Source organism: Hyla sarda, chromosome 2 (assembly GCF_029499605.1).
Source record: "Hyla sarda isolate aHylSar1 chromosome 2, aHylSar1.hap1, whole genome shotgun sequence".
Classification (NCBI taxonomy): Eukaryota; Metazoa; Chordata; class Amphibia; order Anura; family Hylidae; genus Hyla; species Hyla sarda.
This window is the reverse complement of record NC_079190.1, coordinates 72,639,121-72,652,456: the sequence shown is the minus strand read 5'-3', so window position 1 is coordinate 72,652,456 and position 13,336 is coordinate 72,639,121. Positions and strand designations below refer to the sequence as shown.

The 13,336-nt window shown below is 46.9% G+C and overlaps 1 protein-coding gene across 1 annotated transcript in view; it reads left to right on the top strand.

Annotated features, from left to right (window-relative positions):
• SETDB2 (SET domain bifurcated histone lysine methyltransferase 2) overlaps window positions 1-13,336 on the top strand; it is a 228,918-nt gene that overhangs the window by 104,420 nt on the left and 111,162 nt on the right. The window lies entirely within an intron of this gene.

Here is a 13,336-nt window from a genome sequence, read left to right as displayed (position 1 = left end):
ACCTTTTAAGGGTCTAAAACAAAAAGAAAAATAGCCAGCACAACTACCTAATACACAGGTGCACGCTGCTGTGGCAAATACAAAGTATACAAAAAAGAAGGTTGCAGCAGCACTCTTGATAAAAAAATGGAGGCTTTTAGCACCTAAGAGCCTCTATTTTTTGACCAAGAGTGTTGCTGCAACTTTCTTTTTTGTATACTTAGTATTTGCCACAGCAGCGTGCACCTGTGTATTAGGTAGTTGTGCTGGCTATTTTTCTTTTTGTTTTTGCTGTACAATTTTAGGGGGAAAGACCCCCTCTGTAGCTGTGCACCCCTCCCTGTTTCACAGGAGGTTTTTTAAATTGATAGTGGATCCAGCATGTCACCCAGTCGGAGGCCATATGCCCAGCAGAGGTGAGTGGAATAAGTGTTAGGGTTCAATCCAAAATGAGGCCACCTCCGCGGGGTGGATGGGGGGGGGGGACACTTTTTGATCAAAAAGTGCGCTAAGAGCCTCCATTTTTTGACCAAGAGTGCTGCTGCAGCCTTCTTTTTTGTATTTATAGGGTATATTCACATATATAGTATCCTGAGCGTATTTGATGCGCAGGATTTAAAGCTGTAGATTTCAGTGTAAAGTGAATGAGGGAAGACTGCTTCAAATCTGCAGATTAAAATCATGTGCATCAAATATGCACAGGATACTGTACATATAAATAGACCCTTAAAAGCTATGCAACGTCACAATATACTACTACCATAATTCTAAGTGATGATCCTACTTTTTTCAATGCTCCCCTGCCCCCCGTTGTTGAGTCTTTTTTATTTTTGCAAACCCTGCATCGCTTCACTCCCCCTCCAATTTGACATTGCATCATTGGGTTGTCGTCATCCCAGGGGGCTTGGCTTGCTCTGGTGTCGGCATTCAAACCAGCCCCTTGAGTGACATCTGCATAGTCTAGACCAGTGTTTCATAACCAGGGTACCTCCAGATGTTGCAAAACTACAACTCCCAGCATGCCCAGACAGCCTTCAGCTGTCCGGGCATGCTGGGAGTCGAAGCTTTGCAACAGCCGGAGGCATGCTGGTTGGGAAACACTGGTCTAGGCGTGCCCAACACTTGTGATGTGTTGTCTGCAACCAGTGGGAGTGCTCAGTGTGGCTGGTCTTAAAGAAACAGGTGATTCATACTGCGTCCGTGTGTCGGGTGGGCAGCCGTCTGATAGGTATCTTTTGTTGCTATTGTTTTTCACGATCTCACACAGGCTGGAGATGCTGACTCCATTTAGCTTACTGACTGCGTACACGGACAATATTTACTCTAGAACGAGCAAGCCAGGCTGCTATGTAAGGAGGGGAGACTTTAGGGAGGAGGAAAAGTGCAGTGAGCTGAGGTAGCGTGGAATGCCGGGAGTTGTAGTATTGGTTTAAGGGGTTATCCACCATAAGGTGATTTTAGTACGTACCTGGCAGACAGTAATGGACATGCTTAGGAAGGATCTGCACTTGTCTTGGGGCTAAATCTCTATGTTGTGAGATTACCATAACACTGTTGCTAGCTTTTTGTGAACTGCTATTTCCTGTTTGAGTTTTCTTATTTTGCCTACAAATCCCATAATTCCATTTTCCTCCCTCCCACACATCAGCCACCCCATCCATTGAAACATAAAAGAGCTGCATCCATTCAAAAGACCTGTGGTTTTCAATCAGGGTGCCTACAGCTGTTGCATAAGTTGCAGTTGATCTCTCTCCAACCAAGCGATCCCTCCACCCATTGAAGCAGACATGCTCCCTGTCATCAGCTGACTAGTGAGTCAAGTCTCGGCCGCATTACAACCTGTCATTGTGTATGCTGATAAAAATAAATATTGGGTTGAAAATCCCATAACAATTGTGAGAAAACCGTCACACACAGGTACAGACACTATATTATGAACTACACTAACTTTACAGCCCCTGTAGCATAGTCAAATAAGTGAAATTAATATCTCCGTATTTTGCCCCATTCAGCTTTCTCTCAACCCTGACCAGTCTCCCTGTTCCAGGCGCTGAAAAACAACCCCCACAACACAGTGACATCTGACCGATTTTGTGCCCCTTATGGAATGGATATATAATGAATTAAGTTATTGACCACCCACAGTCAGCACTGGTGCAGTGGTATTTGACAGGAATCCCTGCCTACAGTTTTTTTAGTCTCATGGGAATAGTAGTATGCTGTGTCCATAAAAGTAGCAGTGTGCCTGGCTCTGCCTCCAAAATATAACATGGAAGTGGAGCTGCAGCATACTTCTGTAATAGTGGAAGCGGCGGGCACGATCTTCTATTAGCGGCCAGCCAGCAAAGGAGGTAAGCAGCAAGTGCAGTCAGCGCTGTTGCTCCTCCATAATTTAGGTACAACACAGTTGACAAGAAGCCTCTTTTCCCAAAGCAGCCAATCAGAATCCAGTGTTTTTAAACTTTAAAAAGGAGACCTGATCTCTGATAGTCTGCTTCGTCTGGATCTATGATAAAAGTCATTTTCTTCTGGGAAAGCTGGGTGAACACAGCGCCGGCTCTGCCTGTAGGCAAAATAGGCAGCCGCATAGAGCGCCCACTTGAGGGGGGTGCTGCTCTGCACCATTGCAATAAACTTAGCCAGCATCCAAAGTCAAAACCACCCGTTCACAGTCAGCTCAGGCAGCAGTAACCTCACCTCCCGTACGGTAACACTGTCATGTGCATTCTTCAGCCTCTACCGTAGCGCTCCTCTCTAAGTCACAGGTGTGATCATCCAGGTCAGGTCCAGCATCCTGACAGCGTGCCCACCAGCTACCCAAACACCACACACCACACTCCTCTCTGAAGTCTGTGACAATGCATGCGTTGAATTGCTTCTGTCAACTGCCGCTCCCCAGCCAATGGGTGGAGTCAAGGGGGTGGCAAAATTAGCTTTTGCTTAGGGTGGCAAAAAACCTTGTCACCCTAGTGTGGGAACTCACCCAAGATTTCTAATACACCTGCAAGACAAATATTTTAGGTTCTGCACTTTTCCAGTACCTATAGTGCCCCAAACAGGAATTATGCCTCCCCGTAGAGATTTCCAGCCCTCCTGTATACCCCCTACATGGCAGTAGGCCCTGACCGAAGTTAGTTACCATCACAGTCCGACTCCACAGTAGTGGCTGTTCTGATCCTCATTGGCGGGCAGCGTAGGGCCCTTGCAGATGGGACTGTCTCAGCACGTCTACTCCCAGCAGCCATTGCTCTGTTAAATTGGTAGAGGGTGGCTGCATTCCTAATGTGGTGGTGGCTGCCCTGGGTGACTGTCACTCAAGAGTACACACGGTAACAAATTACCTTTCTGATAACAAACTGTAACAAACCCTTCATAGAATTAAAGGAGATATCCAATAGTGAAAAATCAGAAAATAAGTACCTGCCACAGGTTAAACCTTGACTCCATGATGCCACCGCACTTTTTATTATATGAGGAGGGGAGAGGACATCCACAGCTCTTCACCTCCATAATGTTTTCAATCTGTGAGGAGAAATACTGCACTGCAGGGGATGATTTTTATATGTGAGGAGACATATTACACTGCAGGGGCTGGGGATGATTTCTATATGTGAGGAGACATACTGCACTGCATGGGCTGGGGATGATTTCAATATGTGAGGAGACAATATTACACTGCACGGGCTGGGGATGATTTCTATATGTGAGGAGACATACTGCACTGCACGGGCTGGGGATGATTTCTATATGTGAGGAGACATATTACACTGCACGGGCTGGGGATGATTTCTATATGTGAGGAGACATATTACACTGCAGGGGCTGGGGATGATTTCTATATGTGAGGAGACATACTGCACTGCACGGGCTGGGGATGATTTCTATATGTGAGGAGACATATTACACTGCAGGGGCTGGGGATGATTTCTATATGTGAGGAGACATACTGCACTGCACAGGCTGGGGAGGATTTCTATATGTGATGTGAGGAGACATACTGCACTGCAGGGGCTGGGGATGATTTCTATGTGTGAGGAGACATACTACACTGCACGGGCTGGGGATGATTTCTATATGTGATGAGACATACTGCACTGCACGGGCTGGGGATGATTTCTATATGTGAGGAGACATACTGCACTGCACGGTCTGGGGATGATTTCTATATGTGAGGAGACATACTGCACTGCATGGGCTGGGGATGATTTCTATATGTTAGGAGACATACTGCACTGCAGGGGCTGGGGATGATTTCTATATGTGAGGAGACATACTGCACTGCACGGGCTGGGGATGATTTCTATATGTGAGGAGACATACTGCACTGCACGGGCTGGGGATGATTTCAATATGTGAGGAGACATACTGCACTGCACGGGCTGGGGATGATTTCTATATGTGAGGAGACATACTGCACTGCACGGGCTGGGGATGATTTTTATATGTGAGGAGACATATTACACTGCAGGGGCTGGGGATGATTTCTATATGTGAGGAGACATATTACACTGCACGGGCTGGGGATGATTTCTATATGTGAGGAGACATATTACACTGCAGGGGCTGGGGATGATTTCTATATGTGAGGAGACATACTGCACTGCAGGGGCTGGGGATGATTTCTATATGTGAGGAGACATACTGCACTGCACAGGCTGGGGATGATTTCTATATGTGAGGAGACATACTGCACTGCAGGGGCTGGGGATGATTTCTATGTGTGAGGAGACATATTACACTGCACGGGCTGGGGATGATTTCTATATGTGAGGAGACATATTACACTGCAGGGGCTGGGGATGATTTCTATGCGTGAGGAGACATACTACACTGCACGGGCTGGGGATGATTTCTATATGTGATGAGACATACTGCACTGCACAGGCTGGGGATGATTTCTATATGTGAGGAGACATACTGCACTGCACGGGATGGGGATGATTTCTATATGTGAGGAGACATACTGCACGGGCTGGGGATGATTTCTATATGTTAGGAGACATACTGCACTGCAGGGGCTGGGGATGATTTCTATATGTGAGGAGACATACTGCACTGCAGGGGCTGGGGATGATTTCTATATGTGAGGAGACATACTGCACTGCACGGGCTGGGGATGATTTCTATATGTGAGGAGACATACTGCACTGCAGGGGCTGGGGATGATTTCTATATGTGAGGAGACATACTGCACTGCACGGACTGGGGGTGATTTCTATATGTGAGGAGACATACTGCACTGCACGGGCTGGGGATGATTTCTATATGTGAGGAGACATACTGCACTGCAGGGGCTGGGGATGATTTCTATATGTGAGGAGACATACTGCACTGCAGGGGCTGGGGATGATTTCTATATGTGAGGAGACATACTGCACTGCACAGGCTTGGGATGATTTCTATATGTGAGGAGACATACTGCACTGCACGGGCTGGGGATGATTTCTATATGTGAGGAGACATTCTGCACTGCACGGGCTGGTGATGATTTCTATATGTGAGGAGACATACTGCACTGCACGGGCTGGGGATGATTTCTATATGTGAGGAGACATATTACACTGCACGGGCTGGGGATGATTTCTATATGTGAGGAGACATACTGCACTGCACGGGCTGGGGATGATTTCTATATGTGAGGAGACATATTACACTGCAGGGGCTGGGGATGATTTCTATATGTGAGGAGACATACTGCACTGCACGGGCTGGGGATGATTTCTATATGTGAGGAGACATACTGCACTGCAGGGGCTGGGGATGATTTCTATATGTGAGGAGACATATTACACTGCACAGGCTGGGGATGATTTCTATATGTGAGAAGACATATTACACTGCAGGGACTGGGGATGATTTCTAAATGTGAGGAGACAATATTACACTGCAGGGGCTGGGGATGATTTCTATATGTGAGGAGACAATATTACACTGCAGGGGCTGGGGATGATTTCTATATGTGAGAAGACATATTACACTGCAGGGGCTGGGGATGATTTCTATATGTGAGGAGACAATATTACACTGCACGGGCTGGGGATGATTTCTATATGTGAGGAGACATACTGCACTGCACGGGCTGGGGATGATTTCTATATGTGAGGAGACATACTGCACTGCAGGGGCTGGGGATGATTTCTATATGTGAGGAGACATATTACACTGCACGGGCTGGGGATGATTTCTATATGTGAGGAGACATATTACACTGCAGGGGCTGGGGATGATTTCTATATGTGAGGAGACATACTGCACTGCACGGGCTGGGGATGATTTCTATATGTGAGGAGACATATTACACTGCAGGGGCTGGGGATGATTTCTATATGTGAGGAGACATATTACACTGCACAGGCTGGGGATGATTTCTATATGTGAGGAGACATATTACACTGCAGGGACTGGGGATGATTTCTATATGTGAGGAGACATATTACACTGCACGGGCTGGGGATGATTTCTATATGTGAGGAGACATATTACACTGCAGGGGCTGGGGATGATTTCTATATGTGAGGAGACAATATTACACTGCAGGGGCTGGGGATGATTTCTATATGTGAGGAGACATATTACACTGCAGGGGCTGGGGATGATTTCTATATGTGAAAAGACAATATTACACTGCACGGGCTGGTGATGATTTCTATATGTGCGGAGACATACTGCACTGCACGGGCTGGGGATGATTTCTATATGTGAGGAGACATACTGCACTGCAGGGGCTGGGGATGATTTCTATATGTGAGGAGACATATTACACTGCACAGGCTGGGGATGATTTCTATATGTGAGACATATTACACTGCAGGGGCTGGGGATGATTTCTATATGTGAGGAGACAATATTACACTGCAGGGGCTGGGGATGATTTCTATATGTGAGGAGACAATATTACACTGCAGGGGCTGGGGATGATTTCAATATGTGAGGAGACAATATTACACTGCAGGGGCTGGGGATGATTTCAATATGTGAGGAGACATATTACACTGCACTGGCTGGGGATGATTTCTATATGTGAGGAGACATACTGCACTGCAGGGGCTGGGGATGATTTCTATATGTGAGGAGACATACTGCACTGCACGGGCTGGGGATGATTACTATATGTGAGGAGACATATTACACTGCAGGGGCTGGGGATGATTTCTATATGTGAGGAGACATACTGCACAGGCTGGGGATGATTTCTATATGTGAGGAGACATACTGCACTGCACGGGCTGGAGATGATTTCTATATGTGAGGAGATATATTACACTGCAGGGGCTGGGGATGATTTCTATATGTGAGGAGACATATTACACTGCACGGGCTGGGGATGATTTCTATATGTGAGGAGACATACTGCACTGCACGGGCTGGGGATGATTTCTATATGTGAGGAGACATACTGCACTGCACGGGCTGGGGATGATTTCTATATGTGAGGAGACATATTACACTGCAGGGGCTGGGGATGATTTCTATATGTGAGGAGACATATTACACTGCAGGGGCTGGGGATGATTTCTATATGTGAGGAGACATACTGCACTGCAGGGGCTGGGGATGATTTCTATATGTGAGGAGACATACTGCACTGCACGGGCTGGGGATGATTTCTATATGTGAGGAGACATACTGCACTGCAGGGGCTGGGGGTGATTTCTATGTGTGAGGAGACATACTACACAGCACGGGCTGGGGATGATTTCTATATGTGAGAAGACATACTGCACGGGCTGGGGATGATTTCTATATGTGAGGAGACATACTGCACTGCAGGGGCTGGGGATGATTTCTATATGTGAGGAGACATACTGCACTGCAGGGGCTGGGGATGATTTCTATATGTGAGGAGACATATTACACTGCAGGGGCTGGGGATGATTTCTATATGTGAGGAGACATATTACACTGCAGGGGCTGGGGATGATTTCTATATGTGAGGAGACATATTACACTGCAGGGGCTGGGGATGATTTCTATATGTGAGGAGACATATTACACTGCACGGGCTGGGGATGATTTCTATATGTGAGGAGACATACTGCACTGCAGGGGCTGGGGATGATTTCTATATGTGAGGAGACAATATTACACTGCACGGGCTGGGGATGATTTCTATATGTGAGGAGACATACTGCACTGCACGGGCTGGGGATGATTTCTATATGTGAGGAGACATACTGCACTGCAGGGGCTGGGGATGATTTCTATATGTGAGGAGACATATTACACTGCACGGGCTGGGGATGATTTCTATATGTGAGGAGACATATTACACTGCAGGGGCTGGGGATGATTTCTATATGTGAGGAGACATACTGCACTGCACGGGCTGGGGATGATTTCTATATGTGAGGAGACATATTACACTGCAGGGGCTGGGGATGATTTCTATATGTGAGGAGACATATTACACTGCACAGGCTGGGGATGATTTCTATATGTGAGGAGACATATTACACTGCAGGGACTGGGGATGATTTCTATATGTGAGGAGACATATTACACTGCACGGGCTGGGGATGATTTCTATATGTGAGGAGACATATTACACTGCAGGGGCTGGGGATGATTTCTATATGTGAGGAGACAATATTACACTGCAGGGGCTGGGGATGATTTCTATATGTGAGGAGACATATTACACTGCAGGGGCTGGGGATGATTTCTATATGTGAAAAGACAATATTACACTGCACGGGCTGGTGATGATTTCTATATGTGCGGAGACATACTGCACTGCACGGGCTGGGGATGATTTCTATATGTGAGGAGACATACTGCACTGCAGGGGCTGGGGATGATTTCTATATGTGAGGAGACATATTACACTGCACAGGCTGGGGATGATTTCTATATGTGAGACATATTACACTGCAGGGGCTGGGGATGATTTCTATATGTGAGGAGACAATATTACACTGCAGGGGCTGGGGATGATTTCTATATGTGAGGAGACAATATTACACTGCAGGGGCTGGGGATGATTTCAATATGTGAGGAGACAATATTACACTGCAGGGGCTGGGGATGATTTCAATATGTGAGGAGACATATTACACTGCACTGGCTGGGGATGATTTCTATATGTGAGGAGACATACTGCACTGCAGGGGCTGGGGATGATTTCTATATGTGAGGAGACATACTGCACTGCACGGGCTGGGGATGATTACTATATGTGAGGAGACATATTACACTGCAGGGGCTGGGGATGATTTCTATATGTGAGGAGACATACTGCACAGGCTGGGGATGATTTCTATATGTGAGGAGACATACTGCACTGCACGGGCTGGAGATGATTTCTATATGTGAGGAGATATATTACACTGCAGGGGCTGGGGATGATTTCTATATGTGAGGAGACATATTACACTGCACGGGCTGGGGATGATTTCTATATGTGAGGAGACATACTGCACTGCACGGGCTGGGGATGATTTCTATATGTGAGGAGACATACTGCACTGCACGGGCTGGGGATGATTTCTATATGTGAGGAGACATATTACACTGCAGGGGCTGGGGATGATTTCTATATGTGAGGAGACATATTACACTGCAGGGGCTGGGGATGATTTCTATATGTGAGGAGACATACTGCACTGCAGGGGCTGGGGATGATTTCTATATGTGAGGAGACATACTGCACTGCACGGGCTGGGGATGATTTCTATATGTGAGGAGACATACTGCACTGCAGGGGCTGGGGGTGATTTCTATGTGTGAGGAGACATACTACACAGCACGGGCTGGGGATGATTTCTATATGTGAGAAGACATACTGCACGGGCTGGGGATGATTTCTATATGTGAGGAGACATACTGCACTGCAGGGGCTGGGGATGATTTCTATATGTGAGGAGACATACTGCACTGCAGGGGCTGGGGATGATTTCTATATGTGAGGAGACATATTACACTGCAGGGGCTGGGGATGATTTCTATATGTGAGGAGACATATTACACTGCAGGGGCTGGGGATGATTTCTATATGTGAGGAGACATATTACACTGCAGGGGCTGGGGATGATTTCTATATGTGAGGAGACATATTACACTGCACGGGCTGGGGATGATTTCTATATGTGAGGAGACATACTGCACTGCACGGGCTGGGGATGATTTCTATATGTGAGGAGACATACTGTACTGCAGGGGCTGGGGATGATTTCTATATGTGAGGAGACATATTACACTGCACAGGCTGGGGATGATTTCTATATGTGAGGAGACAATATTACACTGCAGGGGCTGGGGATGATTTCTATATGTGAGGAGACAATATTGCACTGCAGGGGCTGGGGAGGATTTCTATATGTGAGGAGACAATATTACACTGCAGGGGCTGGGGATGATTTCTATATGTGAGGAGACATATTACACTGCACGGGCTGGGGATGATTTCTATATGTGAGGAGACATACTGCACTGCACAGGCTGGGGATGATTTCTATATGTGAGGAGACATACTGCACTGCTGGGGCTGGAGATGATTTCTATATGTGAGGAGACATATTACACTGCACGGGCTGGGGATGATTTCTATATGTGAGGAGACATACTGCACTGCAGGGGCTGGGGATGATTTCTATATGTGAGGAGACATATTACACTGCAGGGGTTGGGGATGATTTCTATATGTGAGGAGACATACTGCACTGCACGGGCTGGGGATGATTTCTATATGTGAGGAGACATACTGCACTGCACGGGCTGGGGATGATTTCTATATGTGAGAAGACATATTACACTGCAGGGGCTGGGGATGATTTCTATATGTGAGGAGAAATACTGCGCTGCAGGGGCTGGGGATGATTTCTGTGTGTGAGGAGACATATTACACTGCACAGGCTGGGGATGATTTCTATATGTGAGGAGACATACTGCACTGCACGGGCTGGGGATGATTTCTATATGTGAGGAGACATATTACACTGCAGGGGCTGGGGATGATTTCTATATGTGAGGAGACATATTACACTGCACGAGCTGGGGATGATTTCTATATATGAGGAGACATATTACACTGCACGGGCTGGGGATGATTTCTATATGTGAGGAGACATATTACACTGCACTGCAGGGGATGATTTCTATATGTGAGGAGACATACTGCACTGCAGGGGCTGGGGATGATTTCTATATGTGAGGAGACATACTGCACTGCACGGGCTGGGGATGATTTCTATATGTGAGGAGACATATTACACTGCACGGGCTGGGGATGATTTCTATATGTGAGGAGACATATTACACTGCACGGGCTGGGGATGATTTCTATATGTGAGGAGACATATTACACTGCAGGGGCTGGGGATGATTTCTATACGTGAGGAGACATATTACACTGCATGGGCTGGGGATGATTTCTATATGTGAGGAGACATACTGCACTGCAGGGGCTGGGGATGATTTCTATATGTGAGCAGACATATTACACTGCAGGGGCTTGGGATGATTTCTATATGTGAGGAGACATATTACACTGCACGGGCTGGGGATGATTTCTGTATGTGAGGAGACATACTGCTCTGCACGGGCTGGGGATGATTTCTATATGTGAGGAGACATACTGCACTGCAGGGGCTGGGGATGATTTCTATATGTGAGGAGACATATTACTCTGCAGGGGCTGGGGATGATTTCTATATGTGAGGAGACATACTGCACTGCACGGGCTGGGGATGATATCTATATGTGAGGAGGCATATTACACTGCAGGGGCTGGGGATGATTTCTATATGTGAGGAGACAATATTACACTGCAGGGGCTGGGGATGATTTCTATATGTGAGGAGACAATATTACACTGCACGGGCTGGGTATGATTTCTATATGTGAGGAGACATACTGCACTGCACGGGCTGGGGATGATTTCTATATGTGAGGAGACATATTACACTGCACGGGCTGGGGATGATTTCTATATGTGAGGAGACATACTGCACTGCACAGGCTGGGGATGACTTCTATATGTGAGGAGACATACTGCACTGCAGGGGTTGGAGATGATTTCTATATGTGAGGAGACATACTGCACTGCACGGGCTGGGGATGATTTCTATATGTGAGGAGACATATTACACTTCACGGGCTGGGGATGATTTCTATATGTGAGGAGACATACTGCACTGCACGGGCTGGGGATGACTTCTATATGTGAGGAGACATACTGCACTGCAGGGGCTGGAGATGATTTCTATATGTGAGGAGACATACTGCACTGCAGGAGCTGGGGATGATTTCTATATGTGAGGAGACATATTACACTGCAGGGGCTGGGGATGATTTCTATATGTGAGGAGACAATATTACACTGCAGGGGCTGGGGATGATTTCTATATGTGAGGAGACATATTACACTGCAGGGGCTGGGGATGATTTCTATATGTGAGGAGACATACTGCACTGCACAGGCTGGGGATGATTTCTATATGTGAGGAGACATACTGCACTGCACAGGCTCGGAATGATTTCTATATGTGAGGAGACATACTGCACGGGCTGGGGCTGATTTCTCTATGTGAGGAGACATACTGCACTGCAGGGGCTGGAGATGATTTCTATATGTGAGGAGACATACTGCACTGCAGGAGCTGGGGATGATTTCTATATGTGAGGAGACATATTACACTGCAGGGGCTGGGGATGATTTCTATATGTGAGGAGACAATATTACACTGCACGGGCTGGGGATGATTTCTATATGTGAGGAGACATACTGCACTGCACGGGCTGGGGATGACTTCTATATGTGAGGAGACATACTGCACTGCAGGGGCTGGAGATGATTTCTATATGTGAGGAGACATACTGCACTGCAGGAGCTGGGGATGATTTCTATATGTGAGGAGACATATTACACTGCAGGGGCTGGGGATGATTTCTATATGTGAGGAGACAATATTACACTGCAGGGGCTGGGGATGATTTCTATATGTGAGGAGACATATTACACTGCAGGGGCTGGGGATGATTTCTATATGTGAGGAGACATACTGCACTGCACAGGCTGGGGATGATTTCTATATGTGAGGAGACATACTGCACTGCACAGGCTCGGGATGATTTCTATATGTGAGGAGACATACTGCACTGCACGGGCTGGGGCTGATTTCTCTATGTGAGGAGACATACTGCACTGCACGGGCTGGGGATGATTTCTATATGTGAGGAGACAATATTACACTGCAGGGGCTGGGGATGATTTCTATATGTGAGGAGACATATTACACTGCACGGGCTGGGGATAATTTCTATATGTGAGGAGACATACTGCACTGCAGGGGCTGGGGATGATTTCTATATGTGAGGAGACATATTACACTGCAGGGGCTGGGGATGATTTCTATATGTG